The sequence below is a fragment of the Macrobrachium nipponense genome, chromosome 1 (genome assembly GCF_015104395.2).
Source record: "Macrobrachium nipponense isolate FS-2020 chromosome 1, ASM1510439v2, whole genome shotgun sequence".
Taxonomy (NCBI): domain Eukaryota; kingdom Metazoa; phylum Arthropoda; class Malacostraca; order Decapoda; family Palaemonidae; genus Macrobrachium; species Macrobrachium nipponense.
This window is the reverse complement of record NC_087200.1, coordinates 131,201,087-131,205,920: the sequence shown is the minus strand read 5'-3', so window position 1 is coordinate 131,205,920 and position 4,834 is coordinate 131,201,087. Positions and strand designations below refer to the sequence as shown.

Below are 4,834 nucleotides of genomic sequence, written 5' to 3'. Positions count from 1 at the left end.
CAATTAATCAGGAATTATTTTTCATATTTAACTTAATTTCATAATACCTACCTGTAGTTATATTGTGAACGTATTCTTTTTTTTTTTTTTTTTTTTTTTTTATTTAACAATATTTCCCGTTGTATGTCTTGGTCCTAATTTCATCGAAATGCATAATTATATGATTCTTCTATTATGGCCCCAGAATATATTTATGTGCAATTTTCTTCTTTGAACTGGAAGCTCACCTAAAATTACAGTCTCGGTGTCTGTTATTTTTTGTATTTTTTTTCCATTGTATTCCCGCCTACAATATTCACTCGATCAATCCTTCATCATTTGACATTTCTCCTCTTCCCTTTCCAGATGACCTGCGCTGAAAGGGGTTAGGATTAATCCCTGAAAGGTAAGGGGATTATACTAATTTATTTTCTTTTAATGTTATGCATCGCATAAGGTCAGTCGACATAAGTGGTCTTCATGAAGCCTATTCCGAAAGTTTCGGTTATTTTGGGCGTTTCGTAATCGATATCCGAGGAGGATATTTCCGTTGTTAGTAAGGCTGTTAGAAGCATGTGTTAACTATATATATACATATATATATATATATATATATATATATATATATATATATATATATTACTTATGAAAATGACAGGTATGCTTTTGATAGTCAGAGATGTTTATCTCCATGAAAATGTTGTGACAACACGACAGTTTTACTAGTCATAAAATAATCTGTAATTTTAGTAGATTTTGAACTGTGACATTCTGGAAATGCTCTGCCATTTAGTTATTTATTTATTTATTGCTGAATACTTGATCCTCACACGTGTAGGTGTACAATCTCATTAACTAAATGTTTTTGTAATCCTGTCAGTTTCTACATTAAATAAACCGTTTCATTCACGGTACATGAGCAGCGGTTTTTCCGTCTTTCAATTAGTTTTTCCAGTTTCCCGCTTTCTCGGTAGCATTTCATTTGTAAGGCAACACTGCAGTTGGCGTTCTTCACTCACCTCCCTCCGTCTCACTTTTTGCCTTGTTCGACGCCTCTTTCATTGTCCAAGTTTCTATTGAAATAACCCGGTTTATTCACGGTACATGAGCAGCTGTTTTTTTCATTCTTTCAATTAGTGTTCCAGTTTCCCGCTTCTCGGGCGGTTAGCATTAATTGTAAGGCAACATGCAGTTGGCTTCTTCAGTCACCTCCCTCCGTCTCACTTTTTGCCTTGTTCGAACCAGGTGTCGCCTCTTTCATTGTCCAAGTTTCGCAACCTTACTGTGCTTCGCCGCGAAATGAATTTTGACCATCTTTGGTAAGCGGAGTCTTGGTTCGAGGAAAGCTTCTGTAGTCATTTCTGTTTTTTTGTAATATGAAGTTCAGACTCCTTTATCAAACAGACTCGCGCCGGCTATGATATCCCGTTAGAAAATGAATCACGTTGCCTCAGCACAAAATGAATTGACCATTTTGGTAAACGAAGAGACTTGGCATGATGAAAGCTCTTCTTGTTATTCCTGTTCCTTTTTCATTAATGAATTCAGATCCCTCTGTCAATTTGACTCACGGTGGCTATATTACAATACGAAAATTGACTTTCCCTCTTCCTCCAGTGTCAGTTGTACAACTTTTTTCGTCATAAAATTTCGTATATCCTTCTTATCGGTTTTCTGGGCGATTTTTTTATAGTAGAAGCGGCTGTATATCAGGATAGCAGTGATATTCTTGTTGCATCCCGTAATCTGACCTAACCTAGTCATCCCTAGCTAACCCAAACCTTCAGCATAGCTTTCTCAAACTCAGTTCCTCTTCCTCCACGCTATTGTTAAGTTGTCTTTCATGCTTCATTATATGGCATCATTAATTACTGTAGTGTCTTGTAAGCCCTTGGAGAATTATAAAAAGGGAGCATTAGGTAAGTAACCAGGCCAAACTTACGCAATCTTCAAATGTTTTGGTCAGTCTTATGGCATTCTGTCCTCGGAGATCCATCTCACTATAATTCAAACTAGATAAAGCTCCCACGTTCTCCGTTACTCATTAATGACCACAATTCTTTCTCTCGCGGTATCAGCTATTTGAGATTTAGATGTCCCCTGTGTACCTAAAACCTAACTTTCTTTTAGACTTGCTTCCGTCCGTGCTACGAAGAAGTTTCTTTAAATTTTTCTGTACCTTAATATCGATCTCATTGCGATCTCGTTCTGCCATGATTCGTAAATCTTATGGCGGTTTCAACTTCCCGATAACAGTAATATTCATCCTAAACAGTTTTATGACCGACATCTACAATGGCCATACGCAAGTCAGACTTGAGTATAGTTTATAGAACCAAATTAATTCACGCAGCTACACAGGCATATGCTCGCTTTAATAGCACATATACGAGCCGTAATCCTATTAAATTGACTATCGTGCGTTACACTAACCTTTACGGCTTGGGTAACGCGCGAGCTCAAGGAATAATTATCGGTTTGGGCCAGGTGTTTTAATTATGTTTTGCACTCCGGGGTTTGTGACTCAAAAGATATGCTTGACAAAAGGGTCCTTGGGACAGGACATTAAACTGACATTTATGCAGGGGGTGGCCAATTTCCTTCTGATTTAACACCTGGGAGGCCATAAAGGATGAGGGGAGTAAGTCAGATCGAAAACATCCAGTTTAATCAGATTTTTATGAGAAAACTGAAATTTTTTTGTCAACTGTGAAGTTCTCCTTTTAATATTTATTCTCAAGGAACTGTTTATTGTGCTTACTTTGAATGTTGTTTAAGTAATACATAGTAATATGTTCCGAGCAATTTCTATATATAGAAAGAGAAAAGAATACCTTACATATACATTATACATTATTTATGAGAATGAACGCAACCATATTAGTAGTTTTGATTTTGTCGGTTAGATGATTTTTAGTTAGCTTTTTCCTTATTAATCTTTATGGTATTCATAGGCAGTTTTTCCTTAACTCCTCCCTGTACAGAATTGGGTTATCAACCGGTCATCTAAGGTTAAAAGCAATAGAGTCACGTTAAACATATTAAAGGTTTTCTGGATCAGAATTTTATCTCAACTGACTAAAACGTAATATACGAAGTCCCAGAGTAATATTGGACCCTTCACTCTCACCCAAGGGATTTTGCTCTTGAGCTCACACTGTGGTTGCAAATGACATCATTGTTTTCTAGAGAATACCATTCTTGATAACTGCCCACATAACAGGCTTCTCATGTACTTTATCAGTACAACCAAACGTTATTTTAACTATTTTTCAGCTATCTCGTGTTGCTTTCCTCATGTAATCAATGTCAGCGCCAGTCAGCCTCCTGAGAGGGAGAGAGAAGAGCAGCCTCATAGAGAGAGAGAGAGAGAGAGAATATTGCTTGCCGAAGGTATTATACCCTCAAGACCAGATGGTCTCCGTGCCACCGATAATGCACAGTCACCAGTAGACGCCGACTAGTCTTGTACAATGGCAAGGTTCGGAAAACTGATTAACAGCGTCCTGGATTATATTTGCGTTTTTATTTGTCAGAGCTAATGCACTTTGTGTGTGGCGTTTGCATGCTTGCTTGGTGTTCGTTGTTTTATTTTTTCTGGTATTACCTGAGCGCTGGTTAAGTGCTTGATATCCTTTGATTTTGTATTGTTTGTTTCTATGTTTATCTTTTGCCTCGTTTATAAATTTAGTTCATTATATGTTTGCTCTTGTATGTAATGCGTTGGTGTATTAATATTCTTGGTGGCTCAGTTATGTGATTGAATACATTCTCTTATTTATTCTCGAGTTAACCTCATCAGAAACTGTCATTTACGTGATTCAACTTTGCAGATTCTCTGATTTTTTTTTTGTTAGTAAGAAACACACGCTAACGTTCTGTTACCAATAGAATGATCCATGTATATTTGATTTGATCCTGTCCTGTGCTGAATCCTGCCCCGTAGAGCACCAATTTTTTTTTTACCAGAATCTGATATCGTGACTGTTTCGTATATTAGTAGTGGTTGTTAAGAGTACGGTTTACTTGCCTTTACTTTGTAAGTTTTGTGCTTGTTTGTGTATTCGCGGTGTATGTCACTAAAATATTGTATTTAGACAATGTATACATTTTTATACCCAATATATGTTATTATTTTGTTACGTTTATTTTGTTCCTGTATGTTAAGTCTGCATAAGAAGAAGTATTTATGTACGTTTCGCTGCCTTAAAGCATTAATTTTAGTTACTGCTACCTTTTGATAACCATGCCTGAATTTATGTCGCTTTGTTTCTGTTTTCCTAAGAAGATATTACGATCTTATGCAAGCCATGCCCTCTTATAGAAATGAAATAATCGTTAATGAGGTTTGTAGTTCAGATGCACATTATTTCCAGGTCAGATTTCTCTGATATTGTTTGTTTTGGACACGCTGATAATTTGTCGTCGAGTTTTCCCTCAACTTACATTCGACAGAATGAATTCTCTCTCTCTCTCTCTCTCTCTCTCCAAATGCACTACATGCGTCTAATCTAGTCTTGTCTCACTAGCGGGAATCTCGCTCTCGAATCGCGACGACAGTTAAGCCACTCAACCCAGTTTTCAAAACGCGTATCTGTTGACATAAGCAGGGAGTTGGGTTCTTGGAAGTCAGCTGGCAGAGTTGGGTTGCATAGGACTACCAGTCTCATAACAAAACGCTTGTTGAACACTGGCACACTAACACAAAATTCTGGCGCCATCCCCTCATTGGGGAAGCTAATATATATATATATATATATATATATATATATATATATATATATATATATATATATATACTTACTTACTTACGCATTAAGCTACAAATGTCCTTTAATATCTAATTTGCTCTAAC

The 4,834-nt window shown here is 36.7% G+C and overlaps 1 long non-coding RNA gene across 1 annotated transcript in view; it reads left to right on the top strand.

Annotated features, from left to right (window-relative positions):
* LOC135219628 (uncharacterized) overlaps nucleotides 1-3,989 on the top strand; it is a 23,652-nt gene extending 19,663 nt beyond the window's left edge. The window contains exons 2-3 of the long non-coding RNA XR_010315472.1: nucleotides 346-385; nucleotides 3,256-3,989. This is a non-coding gene — a long non-coding RNA (uncharacterized LOC135219628). The remainder of the gene's footprint in view (nucleotides 1-345; nucleotides 386-3,255) is intronic.
* The last annotated feature ends 845 nt before the right edge of the window (nucleotides 3,990-4,834 follow it).